The 15,088-nt window shown below is 39.4% G+C and overlaps 2 long non-coding RNA genes and 1 pseudogene across 2 annotated transcripts; 2 read left to right on the plus strand and 1 right to left on the minus strand.

The window, feature by feature from the left end:
* The first annotated feature begins 3,580 nt into the window (after positions 1-3,580).
* Positions 3,581-4,353, plus strand: LOC117772666. The gene is made up of 4 exons (XR_004615818.1): positions 3,581-3,755; positions 3,945-4,035; positions 4,114-4,182; positions 4,271-4,353. It is a non-coding gene; the product is annotated as an uncharacterized LOC117772666 (long non-coding RNA).
* Positions 4,354-10,332: 5,979 nt separating this feature from the next.
* On the plus strand, positions 10,333-10,443 carry LOC117773548 (annotated as a pseudogene).
* Positions 10,381-14,832, minus strand: LOC117772667. The gene is made up of 3 exons (XR_004615819.1): positions 14,747-14,832; positions 10,826-10,963; positions 10,381-10,455 (listed from the first exon to the last, which is right to left on the minus strand). It is a non-coding gene; the product is annotated as an uncharacterized LOC117772667 (long non-coding RNA).
* Positions 14,833-15,088: the final 256 nt, after the last annotated feature.

Below are 15,088 nucleotides of genomic sequence, written 5' to 3' on the forward strand. Positions count from 1 at the left end.
TTTCTACTATGTATCTATCATCTATCTATTATCATCTATCTTTCTATCATCTATCTTTCTATCATCTATCATCTATCTATCATCTATCTATCATCTATCATCTATCTATCATCTATCATCTATCTATTATCTATCTATCAACTTTCATCTATCTTTCTATTATCTATATCATCTATCATCTGTCATCTGTCATCTATCTATCTATCATCTATCATCTATCTTTCTATTCTCTATCATCTATCTTTCTATTATCTATCTATCATCTATCTTTCTATTATCTATCTATCATCTATCTTTCTATTATCTATCTATCATCTATCTTTCTATTATCTATTATCTATTATCTATCTATCATCTATCATCTATCTATCGTCTATCTTTCTATTATCTATCATCTATCTTTCTATCATCTATCATCTATCTATCATCTATCTTTCTATTATCCATGTATCATCTATCATCTATCATCTATCTATCATCTATCATCTATTATCTATCTATCTTTCTATCTTTCTATCATCTATCATCTATCACCTATCATCTATTATCTATCTATCATCTATATTTCATCTATCATCTATCATCTATCATCTATCTTCTATCTTTCATCTATTATCTATCTATCATCTATCATCTATCTATCATCTATCTTTCTATTATCTATCTATCATCTATCTATCTATCTTTCTATCATCTATCTCCTATCATCTATTATCTATCTATCATCTATCTTTCATCTATTATCTATCTATCATCTATCTTTCTATTATCTATCTATCATCTATCATCTATCTATTTTTCTATCATCTATCTATTATCATCTATCTATTATCTATCTTTCTATCATCTATCATCTATCTATCATCTAACATCTACCTATCATCTACCTATCATCTATCATTCTATCATCTATCATCTATCATTCTATCATCTATCTTTCTATCATCTATCTATTATCTATCTATTATCATCTATCATCTATCAGGTATCTTTCTATCATCTATCTTTCTATCTATCTTTTTATCATCTATCTTTCTATCATCTAACATCTATCTATCATCTATCTTTCTATTATCTATCTATCATCTATCTTTCTATCATCTATCATCTATCTATGATCTATGATCTATCATCTATCAATCATCTATCATCTATCATCTATCATTCTATCATCAATCTTCTATCTTTCATCTATCATCTATCTTCTATCTTTCATCTATCTTCTATTTTTCATCTATTAAATATCTATCATCTATCATCTATCTTTCATCTATCATCTATCATCTATCACCTATCATCTATCTTCTATCTTTCATCTATTATCGATCTATCATCTGTCATCTATCTATCATCTATCTATCATCTATCATCTATCTATTTATCTATCATCTATCATCTATCTTTCTATTATATATCTATCATCTATCTTTCTATTATATATCTATCATCTATCTTTCTATTATCTATCATCTATCATCTATCTATCATCTATCATCTATCTATCGTCTATATTTCTATTATCTATCATCTATCTTTCTATTATCTATCTTTCTATCATCTATCATCTATCTATCATCTATCATATGTCTTTCTATTATCTATCTATCATCTATCATCTATCTATCATCTATCATCTATCTTTCTATTATCTATCTATCACCTATCATCTATCTTTCTATTATCTATCTATCATCTATCATCTATCCTTCTATTATCTATCTATCATCTGTCATCTATCTATCATCTATCTATCTATCATCTATCTATCATCTATTATATATTATGTATCTATCATCTATATTTCTATCATCTATCTATTATCATCTATCTATTATCATATATCTATTATCATATATCTATTATCATCTATCTATTTATCTTTCTATCATCTATCATCTATCATCTATCTTTCTATCATCTATCTATCATCGATATTTCTATTTTCTATCTATCATCTATCTTTCTATTATCTATCTATCATCTATCATCTATCTTTCTATTATCTATCTATCATCTATCTTTCTATTATCTATCTATCTTTCTATTATCTATCTATCATCTATCATCTATCATCTATCGTCTATTGTCTATCATCTATCTTTCATCTATCATCTATCTATCATCTATCATCTATATATCATCTATCTTTCTAATATCCATCTATCATCTATGTATCATCTATCTTTCTATTATCTATCATCTATCATCTATGTATCATCTATCTTTCTATTATCTATCATCTATCATCTATCTATCATCTATCTTTCTATTATCTATCATCTATCTATCTTTCTATCATCTATCTATCATCTATCTTTCTATTATCTATCTATCATCTATCTTTCTATCATCTTTCTATCATCTATCATCTATCTATCATCTATCATCTATCATCTATATATCATCTATCTTTCTAATATCCATCTATCATCTATGTATCATCTATCATCTATCTATCTATTATCTATCTATCATCTATCTATCTTTCTATTATCTATCATCTATCTATCATCTATCATCTATCTTTCTATTATCTATCTATCATCTATCATCTATCTATCATCTATCATCTATCATCTATCTTTCTATTATCTATCATCTATCTTTCTATTATCTATCATCTATCTATCATCTATCTTTCTATTATCTATCTATCATCTATCATCTATCTTTCTATTATCCATCTATCATCTATCATCTATCTATCATCTATCATCTATCTATCATCTATCATCTATCTTTCTATTATCATCTATCTTTCTATAATCTATCTATCATCTATCTTTCTATTATCCATCTATCATCTATCATCTATCTTTCTATTATCTATCTATCATCTATCATCGATCTATCATCTATCATCTATCATATATCATATATCATCTATCTTTCTATTATCTATCATCTATCTATCATATATGTTTCTATTATCTATCATCTATCATCTATCATATATCTATCATCTATCTTTCTATTATCTATCATCTATCTATCATATATGTTTCTATTATCTATCATCTATCATATATCTATCATCTATCTTTCTATTATCTATCATCTATCTTTCTATTATCTATCTATCATCTATCCTTCTGTTATCTATCTATCTGTTATCTATCTATCATCTATCATCTATCTTTCTATTATCTATCTATCATCTATCATCTATCTTTCTATTTATCTATCATCTATCCTTCTATTATCTATCTTGTATCTATCATCTATCTTTCTATTATCTATCATGTATCTATATTTCTATTATCTATCATGTATCTATATTTCTATTATCTATCTATCATCTATCTTTCTATGATCTATCATCTATCTTTCTATTATCTATCTATCATCTATCATCTATCACCTATCATCTATCTTTCTATTATCTATCATCTATCATCTATCTTTATATTATCTATCTATCATCTATCTTTCTATCATCTATTATCTATCTATCATCTATTATCTATCTTTCTATCATCTATCATCTATCATGTATCTATCATCTATTATCTATCTCATATATCATGACTCCCTTGAAAACAACATGGTTCTTCTGTTTCATAAATTTGAGCAAAGGAAATTCTTGATATTCTATTTCAGTATTTTTAATCCTATACTTTCCCTTGTCTCCCTGTTTCTCAGATTAGTCTTAACTACAACATCCCAACTCCGACTGAAGTCACATCCTTCAGTGTTGAGGTCAAGGCACAGGCTGACGGCGCCAAAAACAAACTCAGTCTGTTGCTAAGATACCTGTAAGTAATCTACTCCCACAAGTTACACTAATGATGGAGGCGTACTGTCATTTTTGTTAAACAATGCTCTGTAGATACCAGTGTGTACCTGTTGGTGGATGAACCGGTATGCCAACATGCTCAAACATATCCTAAGTGTGAGGACAATGGTGAAGGTATGGGACTTCACATCTTTATGGTTTATTGCAGATATCATGGAAAAGAGGAAAATACAAACATGGTGATCCTGAACATCAAAATGCTCTCTGGCTTTGTCCCAGATCCACAGTCTTTGAAGGAGGTGAGTTATTAGTGTAACTTAGACTAGTTTACATCCGTTATTGATGAGAAACCCAGTTGATTATCCTCTCCCCCACAGCTCAAAGGCGCCGTGCTGGTGAATCGTGTTGAAGAAAAGGATGATCATGTTATGGTGTACATCTAGGAGGTAAGAGGAATTCACAGTGAGGGTCAAGAGATAAGGATTTTCTGATTGTTACTAATTGCGTCATGTGTCTTTTCTTTTTAACCAACAGCTACCAAAGGACATACCCATCAACTACAGGTTACGTCTCATCCAGGAGCTGCCAGTGCAGAACCTGAAGCCAGCCGTGGTCAAGATGTATGAGTACTACGAGAACATAGAGTACCTCCACAAAGACCCAACAATCCCCTTTTGAAACCACATTTAAATTAACTACATCTGGATTTTTATTTGAATCATCACCAAATTGCACACACTTAAAAATATCAGTCCCCTAAAAGAAACAGATTTGTTTCATCAAGATCCATGAATTATTCTCTGAGAAATCAACAGAAATGTTGAGAAGCACAATATCTCACAATGTCAAAGAAAGCGAAAAATAGTTGCTGGAGCCCCACCAAAATTGTATCGGTTCACCGATACCCTATCTTTCTTCCAAGATTCATTGTAATTTGTTCAGTTCTTTTTGTGTAATGCTCTTAACCCAGCAGAGGTAAACATAACTTCCTTGGCAGAGGTAATGATGTCAACAACAACTCTGGACTTCACATGGAATATAATATACTAATATTTATTCTTTTTTTCTTAACGCTTAACACATTTCTGTCTAAATACTGTATGTGTTTGAGGTGAAACTAATGGAGAATAAAATAATGTGATGTGAATGTCCAACTTAGTTCTCTTATGTTTTACTGTGTGTTTTACACTGTTTCAACTGTTTGCTGGTGCAGCTTCAGCAGTTAATTTATTCATACACATATTGGAAAACACACGTGCAGGTCAGCTTAGTGTGGAAAGTTGAAAGATATTCACAAAACAAGTGTCCTCATGGCTGCTAGGGTGGAGCATATAAAGTACATATTAAGTTCATATAAAACAAATATCTCCATCCATCCGTCTATCTATCTATCAAGGTCCCATTGAGATACAACGTCTCCTCCTCAGGAGGTTTTGGTCCAGATGATCAGCAAGCACACACACACAGCCAACAGATTAAAAACACAGTAATAAATATATAAATAAATTGGAATCAGACGAAAAAATGAATGATAGAGAATAAAAAGCAACGCCATGGTCTATGAAAACTGATTTTAAAAGATCTTAAACATGCCAAGAGAGGAAAACTAAGTTTAGGATGTCACAATATGATAAATTCATTGTTGCCTCTGTGTTTATGTTGGATGTATGAAAGTTATAATAAATACATTCATGCAACACATTTACCATTACATTATGGAAGAGAAAGAATAGCAAAGAACTTTATTTGACTTGTAGTATTTGAAAGTCACAAAACTTTCATGAATGAATGTGTTCAATCGTGGTGCTGTGTTGTCCTAGCTGTGAACCACAGCCAGGCTATATTTAGCCTTTGTACGATGGCGCCGAGGAAGGCTGGTTCAAGCTCCCCCACAGCTCTGCTCTTTTTTCTCTTTTTTTGTTATTTATTCTACTTTATTTTGCATTGTGCACTCTGACAAAGTGAGCCCTATCATAAGTTATGATAGAGAACAACTTCTGCTCATCGGGTTGACGGTGAAAAACACTTTTTCACCGCCACCAGCAAACAAAGGAGAATACCCATGGCGCTGTTTACCTGTCGTACCTGGAGCACGGAGGCGACGAAGGAAACAAGGGTCGCGGGCCGGCGTCCTAGTCTGGCTGAGGAAACGTGAGAACCGGCCTCCACTACCAAGTATTCTTCTGGCTAATGTTCAGTCTCTGGATAACAAGCTGGACGAACTTCAGAGCAGGATGGCTTTTCAACGGGACATTAAGTTTTGTAACGTGATGGTTTTCACGGAGACTTGGCTCGACCCCGGACTCCGCCATTGTTCCCGAGGGGGTCTCCATTCACCGCCAGGACCGGACAACAAACTCGGGGATAGAGCAAGGGTGTCTGCTGCATGGTGAACAATCTGTGGTGCTCAGATGTGGAAATTATTTCTTCGGGCTGTTCTCCGAACCTGGAGCACCTCATGATCAGATGCCGACCTTATTACATCCCGAGGGAGTTCAAATCGGTCGTTATAACAGCGGTGTATATTCCGCCACATGCCGACACTAATCAGGCACTGGACGAGCTGCATGCGGTTATCGACAGGACAGAGACATCACGGCCTGGGGCTGCATTTATTGTGGCCGGTGATTTTAACAACGCCAAGATGAGGAATGTCCTGCCGAGATACCATCAACACATCAGCTGTCCTACGCGTGGTGCGAACACGTTTACACTCCCTTCCGGGATGCGTATAAGGCCCTCCCTCGCCCCCCATTTGGCAAATCGGATCACGTCTCAGTTCTGCTGCTGCCTTCCTATAGGCAGAAACTCAAACGTGACAGACCGGTGACTCGGACCATTCAGCGGTGGACCAACCAATCAGACTCGGCTCTACTTTAGCACGACGGAGTGGTGCGTGTTCCAGGATGACAACATCAACATGTACACGGTCATCTGCTACATCAGCAAATGCATCGATGACTTCGTACCCAGGATTACTGTACGAACATTCCCAAACCAGAAGCCCTGGATTAATGGTGATGTCCATGGAAAACTCAAAGCACGGACTGATGCCTACATCTCAGGTGATCTGGAGGAGTACAGTAAGTCCAGGTATGCGCTCCGGAGTGCTATTAGCAGTGCCAAGAGACTTTACAGGGACAAGGTGGAGTCTCACTGTAAGGGCTCCAACACAAGGAACATGTGGGCTGGACTCAAAACCATCTCTGACTACAAAGGAAAGACCAGCAGTGCTGATGTAGTGTCTGCATCTCTCCCAGAGGATCTGAACACCTTTTATGCTCGCTTTGAGAACAACTCCCCGGCTGTGGCGATCCAAGAGGCCCAGGAGGACCGCTGCCCCCCTGTAATATCCAGGGCAGACGTGTGGAGATCTCTTAACCGGATCAACACACGCAAGGCACCTGGACCTGATGGCATTCCTGGCCGAGCTCTCAAGGTGTGTGCAGATCAGTTGGCAGATGTGTTCACAGACATTTTCAACCTGTCACTGCTCCAGTCTGTAGTCCCCGCATGTTTCAAGGAGACCATCATTGTCCCTGTTCCCAAAAAAACAAAAACCCTCAGCCTGAACGACTACCGCCCAGTAGCACTAACCTCCACCATCATGAAGTGTTTTGAGCGGCTAGTCAAACCCTTCATCACCTCCTCCCTCCCTGACTCTGGACCCTCTTCAGTTTGCCTGCAGGCCAAATAGGTCGACTGCAGATGCCATCTCCCTCACCTTGCAATATTATGACAATTTCACCTCGAGCTTCTTTTTCCTTAAAATTAAATAATAAAAACCAAGTTTCAATGGTCACAAAGCAACAATAGTATTGATGATGGTGGTGGTTCACAGGAATAAATAAGGTATTGTTGGTTAAAGGGGACATGGCATGCAAATTCCACTTTGTTAGTGCTTCTACACGTTAATGTGGGTATCTGGCATGTCTACCAACCCAAAAACTCTGGGAAAAAAACACTCGCGCGTTTTGTTATGGTTCCTCTAAGTCAGAAACGTCATGCTTGAGTGACTCGATTGAGCTTCCTGGGTTTTGTGTTGTAACAAGGCACTGGAAGTCTCCCTACATGGCCTTGGCCCACCTCATCCCCCCCCGTCCCCCCACACTCGTTCACACAGGACGAGCATTTCTCCACGCTGGTCAGCCCGCGATTCACTCACATGTGGCATTTGTCTGGATCGTTGGGACTGGGAGGCTGCAGCAGTTGCTCGGGCGCGACCGCTCGCTCTCCCATGCGTGAGCTGGAATTTGTCTCAACGCCACACAGCCAGCAGTGTGGAAGACTTCCGCAGTGTTCAGCACTACTGTAACACTGGCACAAACACACAGAGCCCCCCCACTCGTTACGCCGGGTTTACACCGGACGCGGAAGCGCTGCTGCGAGGCAGCGCAGCGCCGTTCTCAAGCGCGCAGCCGCCTGGCTGTTCACACAGGACGTGCATTTCTCCGCGCTGGTCAGCCCCATAGACTGTATATACAGTGCCTTGCATAAGTATTCACCCCCTTTGGACTTTTCTACATTTTGTCATGGTATAACCACAGATTAAAATTTATTTCATCGTGAGTTTATGTAATGGACCAACACAAAATAGTGCATCATTTGGAAGTGGGGGGAAATATTACATGGATTTCACAATTATTTACAAATAAAAATCTGAAAAGTGTTGAGTGCATATGTATTCACCCCCTTTACTGTGAAACCCCTAACAAAGATCTGGTGCGACCAATTGCATTCACAAGTCACATTTGCAAGTCACATAATTAGTAAATAGGGTCCACCTGTCTGCAATTTAATCTCAGTATAAATACACCTGTTCTGTGACGGACTCAGAGTTTGTTGGAGATCATTACTGAACAAACAGCATCATGAAGACCAAGGAGCTCACCAAACAGGTCAGGGATAAAGTTGTGGAGAAATATGAAGCAGGGTTAGGTTATAAAAAAATATCCAGAGCTTTGAACATCTCTCTGAGCACCATAAAATCCATCATAAGAAAATGGAAAGAATATGGCACAACCGCAAACCTACCAAGAGGAGGCCGTCCACCCAAACTGAAGAGTCGGACAAGGAGAAAATTAATCAGAGAAGCAACCAGGAGGCCCATGGTTACTCTGGAGGAGTTGCAGAGATCCACAGCTGAGGTGGGAGAATCTGTCCACAGGACAACTATTAGTCGTCTACTCCACAAATCTGGCCTTTATGGAAGAGGGGCAAGAAGAAAGCCATTGTTGAAAGGGATCCATAAAAAATCCCATTTGGAGTTTGCCAGAAGCCATGTGGGAGACACAGCAAACATGTGGAAGAAGGTGCTCTGGTCAGATGAGACCAAAATTGAACTTTTTGGCCTCAATGCAAAACGCTATGTGTGGCGAAAACCCAACACTGCCCATCACCCTGAGCACACCATCCCAACAGTGAAATATGGTGGTGGTAGCATCATGCTGTGGGGATGCTTCTCTTCAGCAGGTACAGGGAAACTGGTCAGAATAGAGGGAAAGATGGATGGAGCCAAATACAGGGAAATCCTTGAAGAAAATCTGATGCAGTCTGCAAAAGACTTGAGACTGGGGCGGAGGTTCATCTTCCAGCAGGACAATGACCCTAAACATACAGCCAGAGCTACAAAGGAATGGTTTGGATTAAAGAATGTTAATGTCTTAAAATGGCCCAGTCAAAGCCCAGACCTCAATCCAATAGAGAATCTATGGCAAGACTTGAAGATTGCAGTTCACAGACGGTCTCCATCCAATCTGACTGAGCTTCATCTTTTTTGCCAAGAAGAATGGACAAACCTTTCCATCTCTAGATGTGCAAAGCTGGTAGAGACATACCCCAAAAGACTTGCAGCTGTAATTGCAGCGAAAGGGGGTTCTACCAAGTATTGACACAGGGGGGTGAATACTTATGCACCCAACAGATGTCAACTTTTTTGTTCTCATTATTGTTTGTGTCACAATAAAATTTATTTTGCACCTCCAAAGTACTATGCATGTTTTGTTGATCAAACGGGAAAAAGTTTATTTAAGTCTATTTGAATTCCAGTTAGTAACAGTACATAATGGGAAAAAGTCCAAGGGGGGTGAATACTTATGCAAGGCACTGTATAAGGTCAGCCCGCGATTCTGCTTTCTCTGCTTGTTGTTATACCCGTTGAATGTCGGGGTTCGGGGGTAAATGATGGTCTTCATAGCCCCCCCCCACCCCTCTCTGTCTGCTTGTGTGCTTGTAGTGGATGGGCAGAGGGGGACATTTAGTTATGTGATTGGGAAAATTAAAACTCCAGGACAACAGAAGGGGAATACAAAGTATGGGATGCATATTTGATAATTTATATCATATAAAATATGTAATATATATCGTTTAAAATCATGGGGGGAGAGGGGGGAGCTGGCTCATTAGCATTTAAAGGAACAGGCACTCAAAACAGGTCACTCTGTGGAGGGCTGTTTTATACAGGGTAAAAAGGGTGCTGTTTTAAATGATCCTTGTGGTATTTTGACCAAAGTATGTTACAGACATTTCATTAAGACCCCAAGGAACCATATCAACTTGTGGTAAAATGGGCATGCTATGTCCCCTTTAAGTCCTTCGCTTACGGCCATACCACCCTGAACACGCCCCCGATCTCGGAAGCTAAACAGGGTCGGGCCTGGTTAGTACTTGGATTGGAGACCGCCTGGGAATACCAGGTGCTGTAAGCTTTTTCCACTTCTCTTTGCAAACAGCAGACGGTACTGTTGCTGCTGATTGAGAGGAGACACATCTTAGAAAGAGCACAAAAGATTCAACATCAAAGAAAAACAGGATATGGAATTCTCACATTATCACTGAAGGACGAGAGTGAACGTGGAAAATACTTTTTATAAATAAAAAAACTACTTTGTTCATGTCATATAAGCACATTATTTTCAAAATGTCATATTTGGAGAGAAGGATGAAAGAGCAGGGAGTTTACTCAACATCAAGGAAAATACAGTAAATGAAACCTCGACACTATTACTGAAGTAAATGATTGAATGTTCTAAGGATTTTTTTCCTTGCAATATTACGACAAAATTGCACCTTAATTTTGTTTTCCTGAACATTTCCCCTGATTTATTCACATGTATAAATTAGGTATTGTGAGTTGAGTCCTTTGCTTACGGCCATACCAACCTGAACACGCCTGATCTCGGAAGCTAAGCAGGGTCGGGCCTGGTTAGTACTTGGATGGGAGACTGCCTCAATGTCAATTTTATTCATGTAGCACATTTAAAACAATTTTACAACAAAAGGACAGAAAAAAAGGAATACATCATAGTGCAAGTAATACAAATTAAATACAATTATTAATGTAAAATAAATAAAATATAAGATAAATAAAATCAGCTGCGATGAAACGTACTCAACTCGAGAAAGCCTGGGAGAACAGGTGTGTTTTTAGTAGTGATTTAAAGTGTGTTAAAGATGGGCAGATCTAATGTGAAGTGTTAGGTTGTTCCACAGGTTTGGGGCGGCTACTGCGAAGGCGTGATCACCTCTGGTTACTAGCCTTGATTGAAGTTTGTCAAGGAGCAGTTGAGTGGCTGATCTCAGTTCCCTAACTTAAGTGTGCATAAAGAGAAGTTTCGGATAAGTAAGACGGTGCCAGTCTGTTAAGATTTAAAAAAAAATCCTGTGACAAACAGGAAGCCAGTGTAGGAGGCGCAACATGGGTGTGATATGGTCCCTCTTTTTTTAATAGTCAGCAGGCGACCAGCAGCATTTTGGACTAGCTGCAGGCGTTTAATGGAGGTTTGTCTAAGCCTACATACAGGGAATTACAATAATCAAGACGGGAGGTTATGAACGCATGGATAACTCTCTAGGTCTTTTTGTGGGAAGTAGGCCTTTACCTTGGCTATTTGTCGCAGTTGAAAAAATGTAGCTCTGACCAAGGAAATTTGTCTTTCAAAATGAAAAGCCCTGTCAAAAAGAACACCAAGACTCTTTACAGTGGAGTGAGTATTAGGAGCCAAAGGCCCAAGATTGTCCACATCTTGCAGTTCTGATTGTGATAACCTCAGTCTTATAGTTGTTTAATTTGAGTAAGTTAAAATCCATCCATGATTTTATGTCATTTAAGCAGTCAAGCAGGGGCTGCAGTGATGTCTTAGTTTTATGGCTCAGGGGCAAGTATATTTGAATGTCATCTGCAAAGCAGTGAAAGGAGACATATTTTCCAAAAATTGATGCTAGGGGTAGCGTATATATATATATATATATATATATATATAGGGAGAAAAGGACAGGGCCTAGAACAGATCCTTGAGGTACCCCACATGTAAGTGGGGCCTTCCCAGAGGAGTAGTCACCCAGTTGGACAGAGAAACTCCTATCTGTTAAGTAAGACTCAAACCACCCAAGTGCTGTATCTTTAATCCCTACAATGTTTTCCAGGCGTGATATTAGGATTGTGTGATCGACTGTGTCGAAAGCAGCCGTCAGGTTTAGGAGCACTATGTTACCACCTGGCTCAAGGCTGGCAACAAAAAGGGAGATCACACACAGATCTATCAATCAAAAGTAATTTATTTAACTGAACTCTTACATCATATTCATTAACTAGTGAGGTGAGTAAGTATGAAGGGCATCAGTTGTGTCAGAAGTGTGTGGATGAGTGAGAGTGTCGTGTGATGCGTGTTTGTTAGTGCAGCAAACCAAACAAAGGATGAAGGTTCAGGCTGGTGCAGCAGGCCCTGCTGAGAGAAAGAGAGAGAAAGAGAGAGAGAGAACCTCCCAGAAGAGCAGTCTTTTATGCTTTCTGGGAAGGCCCACCCAGATGGGCAGGTAGGTGGCTGTAGCTCCACCCACCAGCACAGAGCAAGGCACACAGGCAGGTAGAATAAGAGGGTCGTCACAACTAGGACAGCAGAATCTCCTGAGTCAACAGTTAAAATCAAATCGTTAAAAACTCTTAAAAGAGCTGTTTCGGTACTGTGATGCGGTTTAAAACCTGACTGGAACTTTTATATACATTGTTAAGAAATGTCGGCAACTGGGTGAGAAATACCTTCTCTAGGATTTTGGACCGCAAGGGCAGCTTAGAAATGGGCCTGAAATTAGAGAGAACAGAGGGAAGGGCTGTACAACAGCATGTTTAAAGGCAGCTGGGACACTACCAGAGAGAAGACAGGTGTTAATCAATGACATAATACATGGACCAACAATGTCGAAGACTTCTTTAAGAAGACTAGCGGGGATGCTGTCGGAGGGCAATTTGTGGGTCGCAGATGGTGAACCACCTCAGATAGGAAGGATATTGATATGGGCTCGAATTGACCAAAGACAGCTGGGAGCATGGAAGGGATAGGGGGTTGATGGTCAGTGGACATAGTTAAGGGTAATCTAAGAAGTGAAATTTTTTTATGATATGTTTATGATATTATTAAAAAGAACCTGAGGCCTGTGATAGTTATTGGAGACCAGGTTAAATATAAACTTAGTTTTTGCAGATTTTACCACTTTCTGGTAATCAGATAGACGGCTCTGTAAGATTTCATATGATTCTGAGTTTGTCCTTTTTCCACCTTCTCTCTGCTTGCCGACATGCATGTCTGAGACCGCATGTAGAGCAGTTTGGCTACGGCTCCGAAAGTGCTTTAGTGCGTTTCGTCCTCAAAGGAGCAACAGAGTCCAGAGTGCCTGTGCAGGTTGAATTAAAAAGAGAGATAAGCTCATCAGCACTGAGAACATCACTACAATCCAAGTTATAGAGTACAGAGTCTTTAAAAATAGAGAAATGCAACGGAGTTTGACTATTAATTATACGGCGGCAGCGTGCAGGAGGAGTTGGCTTGATTATAGAGCCAGGGACAGTAATCGTAAATAAAACTGGCAGATGATCTGATATACAAGTATCACAGATTTCATTGACATGAAACATGTAGGCCATAAAGGGGAGGAGGCATTTAACTCAAACAGCTGAAGCTCAAAACTAGAATAGGTGACAGTTACCGACTGTCGACACTGAAAGATTGATTTAAATACAGTAGCTACCCCTCCACCTTTACCAGTGGTCCTGGGAGAGTTGAAAAAAGTACAGGAGGGAGGGAGAAGCTCATAAAAAGCTGTGGACTCACCAATATGAAGCCAGGTCTCAGTCAGGAGCATAAAGTCTGAATCACGGGATGTGAAAAAGTAATTTAGTACAAAAGTTTTGTTGGTTATAGACCTAGCATTAATCAGAGCCATGTGTAGAGTTAGGTCCATACTGTCCAGATTTGAGGTGCGGCGAAGCATGCGAAGATTGTCGAGGTTCACACCGCGCCTATCATCGCAAATAGAGTCTAATCTGGGAGTAATCATGACAGGAATGTCGGAAGCTGTGGGTGATAGTGTACCGGGGGCAGTACTGGGAATTATCCACAGTGGGGAGCTAGTGGTAGTATGGGAAGCATGACTGTTTAAAGTGGTAGAAGAAGAGCAGGGGGTGGCAGGTGATGTAGATAGTCAGTCACGAGGTGTAAATAGTACAGTGTGCTGCAGGTTACCTGCAAGCATGCGACTACCCTGCGAGCTTGGTGTGGACCCAGTGTGGGAATTGGACCCGAGATGAAAGCAGACTTTCCAGTGCTATTTAGCAGGTCAAACAGACGGATGAAGTCGGCTTTTGTCAGCTCGGACTGCTGGCGGAGTTTGATCTGACGTGGACTATTATTCTTTTAATAGTCATTGGGAGTGAGGTAATGAGTCCGGGAAGTTTGCCGATGTCTGGCGTTGTCGCTCCAGGAAAGCAGTGTGTGACTACATTAATGAAGCGGATATTTCTCATGATGGAGTCTCCGATTATCAGGGTAGTTGGAGGGATTAGCGGACGCAGGGGTGTTCCTGGCTTGGGCGATCTTGGCGAGCGCCAGGTTGCTGCACCGGTATGTGGAATTGAGACCGTAGGGTGCAGAAGCGAGGTGGTGTCTTCCTCCGTAGGGCATGGCTTCCATGCTGTGGCCAAGCCAGTGAGAACTCCGGAGCTACGCCTGATCATACCTGGGAATAGCAGGTGCTGTAAGCTTTTTCCACTTCTCTTTGCAAACAGCAGAGGGTGGTGTTGCAGCTGATTGAGAGGAGACACATCTTAGAGCAGAAAAAAAAAAAACCTCCCTCTCCTTTCGTTTTTCTACAAGAAAAGACTTTCTAAGTTAGTTTAAATAACTGTTTCACTGTTTGGGGGAATTTTCCCTCTTTAAACCCCCGTTTTTGGGGCGCCTTTTGTTTAAAAAATGACCGACCTTAATAATGACCGGACACGGAACGGAATAACGACAAATGAGCAAGACAACAGGCTGAAAACGAACGAAAAAAAAGAGTTTGGAAAATATCGGGACGGAG

The sequence above is a fragment of the Hippoglossus hippoglossus genome, chromosome 13 (genome assembly GCF_009819705.1).
Source record: "Hippoglossus hippoglossus isolate fHipHip1 chromosome 13, fHipHip1.pri, whole genome shotgun sequence".
In the NCBI taxonomy this organism is placed as follows: Eukaryota; Metazoa; Chordata; class Actinopteri; order Pleuronectiformes; family Pleuronectidae; genus Hippoglossus; species Hippoglossus hippoglossus.